Source organism: Oxyura jamaicensis, chromosome 1 (assembly GCF_011077185.1).
Source record: "Oxyura jamaicensis isolate SHBP4307 breed ruddy duck chromosome 1, BPBGC_Ojam_1.0, whole genome shotgun sequence".
NCBI classification, from domain to species: domain Eukaryota; kingdom Metazoa; phylum Chordata; class Aves; order Anseriformes; family Anatidae; genus Oxyura; species Oxyura jamaicensis.
This window is the reverse complement of record NC_048893.1, coordinates 42,108,950-42,125,589: the sequence shown is the minus strand read 5'-3', so window position 1 is coordinate 42,125,589 and position 16,640 is coordinate 42,108,950. Positions and strand designations below refer to the sequence as shown.

Below are 16,640 nucleotides of genomic sequence, written 5' to 3'. Positions count from 1 at the left end.
TCTCCACATTTGCAGCATTCCATACTTAACAGCATATAATTAATACAATGCAATCATATGCACTATGTAAAATTCCACTTTAAGAGTCCCAAGACTTTCCAAATGTAGTTCCACAGAGTATCAGCACAGACAGATCTTGTCATTATTTGTACCAATATACTGCTGAAATTGTCCTGCAATCCTTCTACTTCAATTCTGAGAAAAAAAAAATAAAAATTGTTCCTCACAGGTTGGACACTAAACATCCACAAGCTTCCAACATTTCTCTCAATTATTTACAATTTAGTGGTGCTTAACCTTAAAATTGCATCACAGTAGCACTTAGATCTGAACAGCAGTGCAATGAGTAAAAAAGATAGATGTAATCTGAAAGCCTTAGGCTTCCTGAGGACATAGCTTGAGATATCCCACCCTCCCTAAGGAGTTGTATTATCTCCAACCAAGCACCTATGTCATTTTTTTCATCCTTACCATGTGTTTGATCCTTGGATAAATGATCCAGCCTACTACAAAATTCTGCATCTTCCCATCCTGCAACCCACAGTTATTCTACATAACTTTTAGTTAATCCACCTATAAAGTCCTCTTTTATTACCAAAAGCCAGAAAGAAATCCGTCACCTCAAACCCTGATCTCTTGTAGAGACATTTTGAACAGGCAGCCTCTCTGAAAAGACATTCTCAGTGAAATAACAGCTTATTATAACAGACTACAGAAATTATTATAACAGACTACAGAAATAACAGACTACTAAACATTCATTGGGTGGGTATACTTCAAACTACAGTCTGCACAAGGATTCACATTGAAGGCTATTTTAAACTGGGAAAGGAACTCCAGAAAGGAAGCAAATGGTTTCTTTTGCCTCTGGGGTATTACTAAGCCTATTTGTCAACTTGTTCATACATCTGGTCTACATTCATACCAGTCTGTAACGAAGCATGCGAAGCAGTGACAGTCTATTTCAAAACTACAGCATATAGTACTTTTGGCTTACATTGAGCAGACTGAGAACACAGCAACAAGCGCTGGCAGAGGGATGTGAGCCAAACACTGTAAGGCATGCTTCATAGCGGTTTAGCAAGCCTTTTCCCAAAGTCTTTCCCAGTCTTTACGAGATCTATGACACAAAACACACCAGCCCATGTATCTGCAATTTTCAGCCAACGTCTCTGTGGGTATGTTTGTTACCAGGTGTTCAACAGTTACTAGATGAACCAAGTTAAATTTATTTTACAAGAGTGGACTAGAAAGATGCAAATGAGAAGTTATTAATCCCAAACCCTGCCTTTCATGATCATATGCCCTTTTGATTAAGGTGAATAACAAACTGTACAGAATTCAAAAAAATAATATTAAGATAGGACTCAGCTACCAGCAAGATTACAATGAACTTTTGAATAAGTTCTGTTATGTGGCCCCAGAAAACTTCAATCTGTTATCCCGTTTGGTTTATTATGCTAAGAGGAAATTATGTAAGAGGAAATATGTAAGAATGTATATGTACATTAGCAAAACTTTCTCATTCTGCATAAACGTTCCATGCCGTAACGTGTTTAACGTGCTTTCAGAAAACAAAGATACACAAACTTAGGAGGCAGACACCAACATCCACCCCAAAAAGTGAACCAAGGCTACTTTTCAAGTGCTGTTTAGAGGAAATTTCTGCAGAGAAAGCCCACAGAAGATAATTTATAACAAAACGATGTATTCATTAAAATAAATTAATAGGTATTTACATATATATACTTTTTTTCATTTATACATATACATTTATATATGGCATATGACAAATAAAATTGCATGTAATTACAATTTATTTATGTATAGATAGACATAAAAAACAAAATTAGATGAGAAGCTGTGCCCTTTTAAAGCTGCCTGATTTCTTAAAACACTGAAATAGTGGCTTTAGCTCCAGCACACTGCATGGTAACTTTAAAGTTTGGTTTTGGACTTGGTAAACCAACAAAAAACTGGTGAGGAGTAAATATTTTCTATAATTTTCTTATAAGCAGAGATGTATCACTTTTTGTGTCTGTATGATTACTCGTTTCTTCCAACACTGGAGTACAAACATCAGGCACCAGAGTATTGTGAACTTCATTTAACATTTTAAAAGTAGGTTCACATTACATGTATCTGTAGTACAGTGGTTGCGTTCCGTCCACTGTTATGCATCTCGCACACTGAAATTCATTAAGCAAGAATAGGAGTCTGACTCCAAAATTTCTTTGTGTTCAGTGTTAAGTGCAACTGCTGTATATAAGTAGAACAGAAAAGCAGAGCAAACAAAGTTAAAGTACAACATTTGAACAAGAAATTCAATTTAATTACCAATTATAGCAATTGGCATGGGTTGGACCTGGTTGAGGGTGGCATCAGAAGGTGACCTTTGGTAAATGACAACGTCAGGTAATGAGGCTGCCAAATTATTGGCACAGAGGAGCAACATGAGGCCCACAAGCAGCTGATGGTGGTGAGATTGGCACACGAAGAGCCTGGCACTCGGGGCTGATGCTGAACTGGGTATTTGCCACCCCAGCCAGGGGAAAGCTAGAGGTAAACTGCATCAGCCACCCTAGCCAACAGTCAAAATCCACAGGCTTCCCGGACAGAGAACTAGTGCAGACCATTGGCACCCTCTCTATATTTGTACCAGGTATGTGATGCAGCTCTGCCTAGACCTGCTTCCTGTTAACTTGGCAGTTGTTTTTACACTCCATTATCTGCAGCAATAGCCAAGGCGTGCACCTTCATTTCTACTAGAGCAACATTGTTGTTCTTTGTGGCAACTCTGTTTCAAGTGGCTTGACTAATATTTTGCTTTATCTATTATATAAATATAACTGTTAGGACTGGGAAAAAAAAAAAAAAAGAAATTCAAGAGAGAAAAGTTCAGAATTTAACTGACCAGGACAAAAAATAATAAACCACAGAAAAAAAAGATAATTAAAGGAAGATCAAAACTTCTTAGATGCTCTATTATCGGATAAAAGCAGTGAAACTTATAAATCAATACTGAGCACAGCAAATGGAATAAACTAGCAAGGCAGACCACTTCTGCCTCCCTAATATCTACCTGCTGTGCAGTATTTCCAATCTATTTCCAGTAAAAAGGTTATTCTCAAACATACCTGTTCAAGAAGTTCCTTATATGTTATTTTCTCTTTGGTATTTGCTACAGGACAGTCATGAAGAATGGCAATATGGTCTCCTCGTCCATTCTCAACGTGACGATCTACAGCATTGTAACTCAGCTCTCCACCTACAAACCTAAAAGAGAAATTGAAAGTACATTACAGCCAGCCTTTCAGATGACTAAGACTGGGTTGATTGTTATTGTTTTTTTCTTTTAAGGAACGAGAGCTTGCAACTGAAGTATAGTCCATAAAAATTTGCACTCCATTCAGGGATTCATTTTTTATTCTATAACCCCACAATTTACTCAAAAACTACATAAACCAAGATAAGTAAAAGAAGTAAAGTACTTATACCTTAATTGACTTAACTAAGAATATGCTAAACTAGGACTTGATTTAAATTAATTTGAATCAATCATTCTGATTTTTATATCTACAATTTCAGGGAACAAGACGTGCATTCACATAAAATAATTTTGACATTATGAAAATATCTTACTACACTTTTTTCCTGGCATGTAAACTTATATTTTAAGAAGAAAAGGTTCAGGACTCAAAATGTTCTCATTCACATCTTGGCAGTAACAGTTAAGCATACACGCATCTGTATCTAAATGAAACTGACCCCAATGGTCATAAAACCTTATAAATTTGTCTGATACTCATAATGCATCTGACATTACCATGTTCTACATCAGTGACTCAAAAGCCCCCGTAAAGTAATGTGAGTCATAGTCTCTTCAACAGCTAGACATTTACAGAAGAATCTTATCTTTTAATTAAAAAAAAAAAAAATCTGCACAAACGCAGGTTTCATTTTTATTGTAATTGTACAAAGAAAAAAACTCAAGTGTAGCATAATCCTCAAGTAAGAAAACAAAGAAGGCACCAGATGCTACAATGACAATTAGCTCAAAGATGACACAGAACCTAAGAATTACCTTACTCAAAATAATGCTTTTCTTTGTGTTTTTCTATCTGCACAGATCTATCTACAGCAAAAGAAAAGCAACACAGAAAAAATAGAGTTGAGAGTTTCCAAAAATTCTGTGGGGATGCTCACTGTCATAATGTTTTGTTGTAATGTAAAAAAATAAAAATAGATGTCCTAAAGTAACCCACTACCAGTTAAAAGAGAGCATCTCCTTCTTTCCTTCTTTCCTTCCTGTATTGTACAAGACTGCTCTAAATTAGGATATTTGATGTATTATTCATATATCCATATGAAAACAGGCCATCAAATAGTCCCTATTGTCATAGCATTGCAAAACCAATTAGGATTTTAGGATGTAGCAAACTTACTGTGACTCCTTTACAATGCCATTAATAAGGAGAAGGTGGGAGACCAAGAAAGCAAAAAAAAAAAAACATTCTGTGCTATAAACCTCTTCCCATAAAAGAGCTATATGGACAATAAAGGCTTGTCAGTTGCTTCAAGTAATACAGATCAACTCTGTATTACTGTCATAAAAGCTGTGTAGGCTCAGGTCATCCACTGATTTTTATATCATAACTCTGTAGGACAATGTAAACAATGGAACAGCAGAGCATAGTATCTGGGTTACCATGCATTGCTACTTAAGAATGGTGGAAACACAAGTGAGTAGCAGAGCTTGGATTCCCATTAAGTTATGCAGTAAGATCAACATTATCAAATATATTTTTAACTACTTCTTGCAAACAAGCAACAAACAAACAAACAAACAAACAAAAAAACGTGACTGCAGGCTGATGCAAAACCCAAGGCTCTGTGCCAAGAGCTCTGGTGAGGGAGGGAGCACAGTCTGCCATGAAGTGGAGAAAGCAGCAAAGCAGCTACTGTGAACACAAGTGCAAGTCTCTTGCTTCTCTACTTTTCACTCATGAATGTGCTGGAATACCTCATTTTGGCTGACAAATTAAAAAACACCTGGCTTTAAAAAGCTGCCCGGTGCTGCTAAAAGTTTTTGCATATTCATCTTTTTGTCAAAGAGTTGAACATCTCTGAAGAACATCAATTTGCTTAAATAAGCTTTAGCTGGAAAGCAACAGCAGCATTAAACAGGCCCCAGTCCTGGAACAAGGACATTAATTTTAAATAGAGATCTAGAACTGAAAATAAAATACTCTGCTAGGCTGCAGAAAGATATGGGGTGGATCTTCAGGATGTTTGTAAGAGTTGCAAGTGAATCTTGCCATAAGCAGGGCTGTAAAATGCGAATCTGTTGCTAACCAGACATTTACCTCAATATGGACCGAATTTCAGCCTGAAGATCCTTTCTTTAAGCTAAGTTCCTAAGGCTGGGAAAGGAATAACATTAAGCAAATGGAGCAGAGGAGGAGAAAAAGGGAAACAAAAAGAGTGAACAATAACAGCTCCAATACATAAAAGAAACTGGATGTAGTTTCACCACCAGTCTGTTGGAAGAGCTTGTCTTCTGTCCACTGATACTACTGTGGAAGAAAAATGGTAGGGTTCCCCCATCTCCTTCAGGTCTGGCAGAGCTGCACTTGTTGCACAATCAGGAATCTCAAGTACAGGCAATGACTTTTCCTTAACTGTACTTTAAAACGACTGAATCTTCAAGGGGAAGCAGAAGGGGGCAAGAAAGCACTGTTCATGTTCTTCTACTCGTGACAAGTCAGGTAGTTAGGTCTTCCATAGCAGGACTCTGGTTACATTAAGCTTAACATCTACTGTCTGGGGCACGGAAATGTTTCTTTCTGCACTCAGATTTTTTTTAGATCTGTCAACAGCCTCCTTGCTAGTAATAAAATAAATATAACCATGATGAAGGCAACACATAATTAAGCCTAAATTCAAATATTCAAAGATTATGTTGTAATTTCCAACAATATCTGCTATCTTCAAAATCAAAGTAGCTGTGTTCAGAGACAATTTTTAGTCTTCAGTCAGTGGCTCAGAAGCAAAGATAATTAAGAAGAAAAAAGAAAGATGGTAAATGTTCTAAATAAATTCAACATGTATGCAAAAGAAAAAACTTCCATACAATTACTTTGCACTTTAACTGAAAAAAAAGTATATTGCTAATTCCCATAATGCCATGTAGAATACAAACACTTCTCCAGCCCATGTTCCCATGAATCAATGGGATTCTTTTTTTTTTTTTTTTTTAAATTTGTTTAGATGAAGTCAGAGCGGGAGTTGAATGAAGCGTTAAAAAAAAACAAACCACTACAGTATTAGGTATTTTAAGGTAAAGGTATGTTAACCACATTTTTTTTTAAAGTGTCTGTAACACTTAAACAGCAATCAGGGTAACATTCCTGAAGCTCAAAGGTGATTTCACATAATGCTTATGTCTTAGAGTCATGCAAAATTGCCCTCTACCTGCATTAGTTAGGAAAAAAAATATTTCTACCATTCCTAACAAAAATCTTGCTTAACCTTCCTAACTGGGATTCCACAAGATCCCCAAATAACATGTTCAAGTGTTTCACTACTTTTTGCATTAGAAAGATTTTTTCTGTCCAAGGTCTAAAATTTACATCTCCCCTGTTGCAATTTAAGATCCCTATTTTCTGACCACTTCAAAGCAGACTTGAAGTTCTCCTTGAGCTTCGTAGCCAAAATTGACATATTTCAAACATATGTCTCCTTTTAGTTTTCTCCTCCAAACAATTTCAGTTCCTTCATCCTTTATTTGACTTTGTCTTTCTTCTTTGCTATTCTCATTAATTTTTCCTCCATACCAGCCACTGATGCAGGTCAGAATAGTCAGTGGTGCCTGAGATTACTTCTTCAGCAAAAGTGACAACAGTGGCACTGATTGCATACCTTTTGGGAAGCATTTTGCATCCCACTAACATAATGCTGGTATTTCCAATAGAAAAGACTAAAGAAAGTACATGAGGGCATGCTGCACATTTCTTTTATGCTCTTACAGTACTTAGAAAGGCAGAAATAGGATTTGTCTTATAAACTGAAGTTTCAGATATGTTAAAAACCTTTTTCAGGTGAAGTAAATGGGACCAGAAAACAGACATAAAGTATCTGTTTCTGCAAGTCTCAGGTTTGGCAACCAAAAACAATGACACTGAAAATAAAGAATGCTTATTAATTGACCTAACAATATGCCTCCAACACATTTTCTAACTCAAGAAGCACTTACATGAATTTCTGAACACTATTTTAAGGTTTCCATAAACTTCTTCTTAGGCAAACTTCAGAACCAAAACCACCTTTACCATGCTAGACCAGCAAACTGTTTTTCTTGGAAGCCTGGTCTCCTGGTCAGATCTGTTCTGTCCTGTTTGTTCAGAAAATATTCTGAAAGAGCCTCCTGTACCTTATTTCTTTCTTGAATTTAGAATTTTCCTCAAAATGTTTATCTGTCTGTTGTTCTGCTAGGCACACAGAATGGTGACAATCATCTGGGAATTCTGAGGCAGCAAAACACTACACCAGTATCCCATACAATCTCGTATCTCTTAAAATGAACTTAAGCAAACAAACAAAAAAACAAACAAAACCAAACAAGAAACAGCACATTATGGCAATAAAGAGCATTAAACAAAATTGAATTACTTGAAGCTTTATTATCCACAACAGAGCAACAGACAACCAAACCATAATTAGGGCCTGATGTTGAGTCTTCAGAGACTTGCACCCATGTATAATCCCACTCAGTCGTAGAATGGTTGAGGCTGGAAGGGCTGCTTAGAGGGGGACACTTGAGCAGGTTGCCCATGACCATGTCCAGGAGGCTTTTGAAGATCTCTCAGAAGGTGCCCACTGCTTCTTGTAACCACTAGAAAGAGCCTGGCTCCACTTGTTTACACCTTTCCTCCTGCTTGCATACACTGATGAGATAACTTCAGTCCATGGCAATCTGCATCCAGAGAGGGGTAAAGATGACAATGGGACAGAAGGTCAGAAAAGACCACTGGAAGATAAATCTGACCTCAGCATATGAAACTTTATCCAGCTATTCCCATCATAAGCCCAAATAATTTCATCTAAGAAGCTAAAATGCTTTAAAAAGACAAAAACACATCACTTGCAGCCAGCAAGCTTATCGCACTCATCAAATCAAATTACATTTGTTTGACAGGATCTGATAGAAAAACCATGCTCGCTAGCGTGTATCAGATTCTTATCCCTTAATTTTTAAAAAGTAACCGTCGTATCAACTTTTTCATTATTTTGTTCGGGAAAGCCAAGGAGCTTCAGTGGTCCTTAATTGTGCAGGCAATCCTGCTTGTCCTTTCTGATCAGTGCCATGACCTTAAAACCCAAGGTCAGTGGACCACAGGTCTACTTATCAATCCACTTTAAGACTCCTGACTGTTACACAGCCACGACGACTTAAAGAGATTTATGCTGGCTGGGTGCTGCTTAACATTCAGCTTAAGAGATAAAAACAATTTTCACTGTGAGAGCTGCCAAGCAGCAATCACAGACACCAATAAGAAAGTAAGTTTCCACACTGCTGGTTCTGTGTCTCACTCTGACAGATTGAGTGATGAGTATCTTTAATTACATTTTGAGAATGCTTAGTATTTTTAAATTAAAATTAAGACAAAAAAAAAAAAAAAAAAAAAAAAACAACATTAAAAAGGCAAAGACCATCCAATGTGCCGTCCCCCATCCTGCCTTGCCTTTTTTATCTTGGATTAGTTTCTCTTTGAGAAAAGTTCAAAGAAAATGATGTAAACTTGCTGAAAAAAATATGACAGTGGTCTTATGACAGTAAAGATATGACAAAACTTTAATGGGCAAATTGCCTTTGAAGAAGTACTGAAAACCTTTTCCTGAAATTTGTAAGAAGGCTGTCCATTCTGTCTGAGCAGTCACCACTCACCACGTCGATGTACATACGAGGCTACTAACACTTTTGCTAAACATTACCTTATTGTGCCCTCGAAGCTATGACCTACTCAGCCAATTTATAAGGTTAAAAAATTGAAAGCCACTGTCTCTGAGTTCCCATAGGCAACCTTCCATCCTCTGATGCAAGACAGCCTTCGGAAACCCCCTCGGATGGTGGCGGCTCCACCGAGACCAGCCCCAGCTGCCGGCTGCCCTCGGCAAGCGGCATGAAGCAGGATGCTTGGAGCCCCGCTGAGCAGCGTTGGACAGCCTATTCTTGAACGGTTGGTGCAGGTGTTGCCTGTTTTTTCCATGTCCAGGCTTTTTCTCCTGGTAAAATTCTTCTCAAAAAGCAGTTGCAATTTGAAGATTTTCCTGCTTTACATTTTTTTCTTTCCCTGAGAAAAGTAAGTCATGGTTGCAGATCATTGCCATTACACCAAACTCCATGTCCTAAATCAAACACCAGCTCCTAAACCCTATCCACAAATAATAAATAAATTATTATTAATAATTATAAATGAAGGCCACCACTAAGCTCTGTCCCCTTGAATACTGCACTCAAGACCCCATAACTGTTCATTAAGCTATTATATACATACGTCTGTACATTGTCTAAGCCTGAGGTAGCAGAATGTAATGACATGAATAGAGTGGAATTTACTATAATCATATGTCATCAGAGAGAGAAACTAAAGACAGAAAAAGGAGAGACAGAGAAATTGAAATTATGTTTGGCTTAATGACTTGCATGATATATAGCCACAATAATACTCAAGTGTTTATTTTGAAATACACTCTTACTTTGAGAAAAACTGCCTATGAAAAAATAAGGCACATTATTAGTACCATGAAAAAAAGTCTGTTCCATATTCCAGAAGACCTCCATCATTTGTAGTGGGTCTTTTGTTTTGCACATCTTGGCATATATTTAGAAACCCTTCCTAAGTTTCAATGGTAATGTTTCAGAATATTGTAATGCACAAATCAGCTAAGACATACACCAGCTTCAAAGACATGTCTTGTCCCTTATGAAATTATTTCAGTGATATAATAGGTCTATCCATTATAAGTCTCTCAGGAAATTCTTCCTGCAATCACATTATAAAAGATGTTATATGGTTAAGAAGAACTCTATAATTCAAAGAAGATATGTTTGTATTCATAGTTGATTTAGGCATCTGTGACCTGAGTACTGCAAAATTAGTACAATGTGAACATAACAGTGTATCACATTACTGGTAAAGGAACACGGGGATGAGAAGAATTAGTCTGTTTACTCACTACAATAGGTTTAATATATTAAATCAATTTCTTATCCTGCCTCAAAAAAGGAAAAAAAATAGTAAAAGAAAAAAGGCATGAAGGATTTGACCTATAGAGTTCACATTCATCAGACCTTTTAGAACTCCAAAATCATTAACAGTCTTTCAGCAAAAAGATTGGTTGCTGCTTCTGTTTCTGAGGCAAATAAAATAATGTTCTCTCTGACAGTTTCCCATGGCTTGCAGGAGCTTTTGGCACTGCCCAGCGCTGTGTGAACTACCTGCCCCACACTGCACCACAGTTCAGCTTGCTGTCCTCCTCAGCAGGGCTGTAGTAACACACAGCACTGATGTAGCATGTTGGCATCAGAGATTCCTTTGTAGTAAGTTCATCCTCCCCAGAAGCTTGAAACACGTAAAGGACTAAGCAGACATGTTATGAAAATTTCCCTACAGCATGCCAACAAAGCTGGAAAATCAAAAATACATTTGTGGGGAAGGAAGGAAGGAAGGAAGGAAGGAAGGAAGGAAGGAAGGAAGGAAAGAAGAAAGGAAGGAAGGGAGGGAGGGAGGGAGGGAGGGAGGGAGGAAGGAAGGAGGGAAGGAGGGAAGGAAGGAGGGAAGGAGGGAAGGAAGGAAGGAAAACAAAGAGAGAAAGAAAAATGTACGAACAGAGAAGCTTATGGAGATTGCAAACACTGTGACCTCCTGGTAGCCCTGAAATGAAATGCTGCTGCTGAGTGCCTGGTAGTATGGCACCTGCTGTACAAATGTGCCTGTAGAACACTGCTTAGTGGATAAATTGCTCGTAGCATTCTAAAAATATTCCCAGAGTTTTATCTTGTATTTCCTACTTGTAAGATGACTAGCCTCATTGTGACTGAAAATTTGGACTGAAAGCAGTTACAGAAACAAGGAAATACGTTTTTTCCCCTTTTGGGGACACCTGTTCAGACCTAATGAACAGGCCTTAGACCTGCGGCTGTCCATAAGCCCACTACATGGCTGAGTGCTGTGCAATGACCTCCCTACCTGTGGCGCACTGCCAGTGTACTTACAATTGCCTCTGCACAATTTGTGAAGCCCATTCTCCCCAAATCAGATTGTTAAAGCTGTACATTATATCCACTCTCAAGGAATAACCTTTCTTATTAATTACCTTACAAGCAAGATTCTTCAGATCATTGACACTTTGATGCTCATATGGTTTGCAAGAGACCTGTAACAATTGAATGTAGCCAACCTCTGAGTGGTGATAGAAGACTGTCTGTAAGCCAGAACAATATCTCCCTTTTTTCTACTGCAAATAAAACTACTGAGGACAAAGACTATCTGAAATATTTAATTATGTGTGTTCTGTAACATGTTAGTTGTAGGTGCTAACACTGAAAGAAGTATCCCTAGATTTAAACACATCATGGGTAGTGTCTGGTGATGCCTAATATTTCTTACGGTGTTGAAAAGCAATGCTAACTGTGTTTCCACTCTGCCCATTTTATGTGTTTAATATCAAGGTATAAGCACTTGGCAAAGGAATTGGTATTGCAACAGTAAGTGCTCTGTTATGCATTTTTATTATATGGCCTACTAGAAATAATACACCAGAGATGTAGAGGAGACAAATGAATTTAATCTGAACATGAAGTGCATTAAATTCCTATTTTAGGTAACATACTAATATCTGTTTCCTAAAGGAATGTTTCCAATGAGTATCTGTGGAATATACTTCATTAATTAAACTACTTGCAGCCCATACTGATATTTGAAGGGCAAAGAAGGGATTGCAAACTCTCCCAATTGTATGCTAGTAATTTAAGATTCGCTTACAAATGCCATTATAGCAGATTTCTGAGCTGTTGAATTTTCCCTCCAAGGATTTTTTTCTTTTTTTTGCAAAAGTTGATGCTCCTGAAACTCACATTCAACACAGAATTTTGAAATGATATCTAGTGATGTGTGTAGCAATTAACCCTTGTAGCTGCAGACTTCATTGTAAAACACATGCTTGTTTCTAGGCATAGATGTAACTAACAAACTATGAATCTTGGCCTAGGTAATTCTGCCATTATGACATAATTTATCTGAAGCCTTTCTTTTGCTTGAAAAATAACATTCTCCACAACAGTAACCTTTCAAGCAAGGCGTGCAAGCTTGATTATATATATATGTTGAAAAAAAAAAGATTAGCAGAAAAAGTATTATAAATATCATGTCTTGTATCTGAAATGTTCTCACCATTCTAGTGTACAAGATGTTCAAACCTTGCTAATTCAAACTGAAGTTCAAGAGTCCTTTCAGAAGCATGGAGCAGAACTGTAAAAGAATTAAAAAATTAGGATATAAGTTAAGGCTTTATACCACTTTGCTAAGGTTTTATACCACCTTTTGTCCAACTCTTAGGCAGCATCTCTCCCAAAAAACTGACACTAATGTGAACAAGACTATGAATAATTTCAAAGTCCTGCATGCCATAAATATCTAACAAATAGAGGCAGTCAATTTTCTGCAATATGCAGTAGTCCACAGAATTAACTTTAAGTCAAAATAAACTTTTCCATTTTCCTGTAAGGTGAAGGAAGTAGGCACCTTCTTATGTACATAAATGCATACAATTATTCTTCCAGTTTTTTAGCCATCTTAGGATCTAAAACATAGCACAGCCTTACTTGAAATGAACCGAAAATCTTGCACAGAATGATTGCGCAGAAAATAATTAAGATACGGCTTGAGAAAATACATATTGGGACAGAGCTCTTCAAGTAGACATTTTGGCTATTTTTAGTGAATATAAAATAGGCTACTGTTCTACAATATTGTTCTACAGTAATAAGATCTGGCCATAGAGGAGGAAAAAAACACCACAACAGCCCATAGAAATACCTGTACTCACCACTCTGCTAGATTGCTGTCTTCTAGCCTAAAGCTGCCTTTGTGTCATAGGTCTTAGGTATGCTTAGTTTTTTGCAGCACTCAGATTAGTGCTGAAATCAACATCTACATCAATGTGTCCATGGTGGGTCACCTGTCTACCCACTGAATTCACAACCTTCTGTTTATTTCTGTCTTCCAGAAATGATTGTATGCAGTGCTCTGGGAGACAGAGGATGAGAACTTATAAAAATGCTAAAACATTTGTCTCCTCAGGGAGAAGCCACTTTTCACATACTTGTGGAAAGTGCTGAAATGAAAGCCTGTGTCTCAATCCAGGTGAGAATGAGGCATAACATGACTTAGAGATCCTAGGGGATGAAAATGCAATTTTAGTATCAATTATTACTGATGTTATCATTTGATTCCTCCCCAAGGAGGTCTTACAGTTCAGGACGACCTGTATTTCATCCATATTTTTCCAGATTTAAGTGCAGTTTCAGACAGCTTCTTGGTCATGTGCTTAGCTCTATTCATTTGAGTAGTTGTACTCACACGAGACCCTGCTAAATCTGAGTCAAATGTTCAGACAGCTTTGATAAAATTCTTCTGGGCAATAAACTTTCATACTTTTAAGTTCTAAGAAGACTTTGAAAATTAGAGAAGCAAAACCAGAGAGATTATGGGGATCATCTTAAAACAGCAGCAACAACAACAAAATAACCTAACAGCAACAAAAACAACAACAACAAAAAAACAGAATCTGTGGTAAAATTTATGGGGGACAGGTAGCATTTTAGCTACTGCTTTGAGTTTCTGAAGTTATGGATTTAACTTACAAACTAGATGATGTAACTTTATAAAGATTGGCATTGAACTTTGATTCTGATGTAATCCATGTCACTGAGCTCCCCACATTCCTGAAATAGCAGGTTATTGATCATCTCTACATGAGTAAAATTTGCTGTTTTTTCCAAACCTATTCCTGTTTCTTTTATATGTCTCTACCACTGTTTTCCAGATCACTGCATCAGAACGACCACAAGCACAAACACTATTGTTAAAAAATAGTGAGCATTCAGTATATATGTTCTTTGAAGAGGACATACAGGCTGGCATTCTTGTAGACATTACTATTGAACTTGGTAACAGAAATAACCATGGATTTTGTGACCATATTTTTACTGAGAATATTTTCATTTTCACAGAACTAAGAAAGGGTCCACTAGCACTCAATCTAAGTGTTAATACCACTATTGGCAGGCAAATAAAGTCATTTTTAAATTATCTATAATATTGATCTCTGTTATCAGCACATTCATTATACTTTCTCAAACTGAGAATACAGATCAAGAAGCATATGGCTGTTAGCTGCTACTGAAGAAACTCTCTACTTAAAATTGCAAGTACTCAAAATTGTATTTTCAACCTTCCTTGTCTAAGATTAAACAGGAAAGCTGTTTTTTTTTTATTATTATTAATTATTTTATTTTATTTTATTTTATTTTATTTTATTTTATTTTATTTATTTATTTATTTATTTATTTTATTTTATTTTTTTTTCCCCCAGAATATCCAGATTTATCTGGGCCTAAGGTGCAGGGATTCTGTATCCTCTCTTGATGGATTTTTGGGGGACAGAGGTGGGAATGAGTTTTATGTAGCTAAAGATGGGAAGAAAAAGGAAAACAAAACAAAACAAAAAACAAAACCCATATGGTCAATATTTTGAAAACAATACCTCAAATCTCATCATGAACTGCTTGTGCACTTGCTGTGCTCTTTCTCCCAAGAGATCTGAGCACATGAGGAACAAAGAGCTGTACTATTGGTATTGGCTGGGCTAAGGACTCCTGTGAGGCAGACATAGGAGCAAGGAGCTGGCACAGCCTTAGTATTTATCTAGGCTTCTGTCACATCCTTCTGCAAGAAATTATCAGTCATATTGCAAGACTAGCAAACTTGCATATGAACCTGATCCATGGCAAATTATAGCTCAGCATCTTAACGTATACTGAAAGGACTATTTTTACATAACTGACATTTGCTTAAGTCTGTTCCATTTATAGTTATATTCCAAAGTTTCATTCTTGCAATCCCATTCTTAACAGTTGTGATGTATTTTGTGATCCTTATTCCACTACATAACTATATTCACTACATGACAAGGAAAGCTAATGTTTAAACATTGTGACAATGTACTGTTTAAGTTCAACTGCAGAATTATCTTGCAAGCAAAACAGAAATGAACACCTAAGTTGACTCAGTGCAAAGTCAACAATGTACCTCATTACAACTGTCATTTATTAATGTGTGCTTTATTTTTAAGAATGCAAGTTCATCTGTAGCTCTATGACAAACAATTCTGTGGATGTCTTGAATGATTCCAGTCTTGAGCAGCTCAGACTGGCAGAGAGTGGATGAAATTTCGCAGCATCTTTGGGAAGAAATAGTAGCTTTTCACTCAGATTGCCCCAAATAACATCAGTAATAAACTCCAGAAATAGTTTTTTCTACAGGTCATGCTACAAATTAGCATGTCACAGGATTCTGTGAGAATCTAAATATGAAAAATAGGTATGGATTCAGGCCCAAGAATCATTATGAGGAGCACAAAAACTCTTACTGGTAAGCAAGTAGCAAAACCATATGTCCAAATATATTCCATTATGCATTCAGGTCCACCTCACTCTCTTATGGTGCTGCCAGACGCTTATATTTTCACCCATGGAAATATAATTCCAGAAAAGCTCAGTACATTTTAGACTGCGGAGTAAAAATTTAGACTCAGAGTCCAAAAGTCATTGATTATAACAGAGATGAGGCTGCATGCCCACCTCCAAGATACTCTTTTCTATTAATTTCAGAAACTGTTTTTTATTAATTTCAGCCCCCATAGCCCTTTATACTAGTCTGTAATGAACAAAACAGTTTCATGAATGCTTTCTACACTTTAAGGAGAAGCACAAGGCAAAAGGCAATGAAGAAGGACATCAGATAATCAACTTAAGTAAGTTCTCTGGATCTGAAAAAAAAGGCAGAAAAAAAATATTCTCTGTCAAATAAATATCAAATGAGTGGAAATCAATGAGTCAGACACCCCAACTTAAAACCTGGTCATTTGCCTCATCCTTGATGTCCTTTTTTTTTTTTTTTTTTTTTTTTTTCTTTAAGCACCCTGAAGTTTATTCAAAGTATCTATACAGTTCTGCTTTTTCAGGATCAAAGGAAAGAATTTCAACATGCACTCTGCATGTTCAAATACTTGCTTACTCTTATTAAGGGAAAGTGGTGAGTGACTTCTAGGTATGTGTTTTAAGTTGTGCACAATAGTGGATTTCAGTATTTAATTTTCAGTAAAAACTTTGGGAGGTTTATACTCTATTTCTGTTCACTGGAATAACTGGTTTATTTATAAACCTTAAGGGCCTTCAGCTGGTTCTTGCTCAATTATCCCATGTATGTACTTGGAATTATATATACAATTTATATTATAACTGTGTAATATAATAACGGAGAGTAAGTTTCCCGTTCATTTTGAAGGTCTAAATC

At 36.7% G+C, this 16,640-nt stretch overlaps 1 long non-coding RNA gene across 1 annotated transcript; it reads left to right on the top strand.

Annotated features, from left to right (window-relative positions):
- Positions 1-2,174: 2,174 nt before the first annotated feature.
- Positions 2,175-14,375, top strand: LOC118171721. The gene is made up of 2 exons (XR_004753351.1): positions 2,175-2,562; positions 14,110-14,375. It is a non-coding gene; the product is annotated as an uncharacterized LOC118171721 (long non-coding RNA).
- The last annotated feature ends 2,265 nt before the right edge of the window (positions 14,376-16,640 follow it).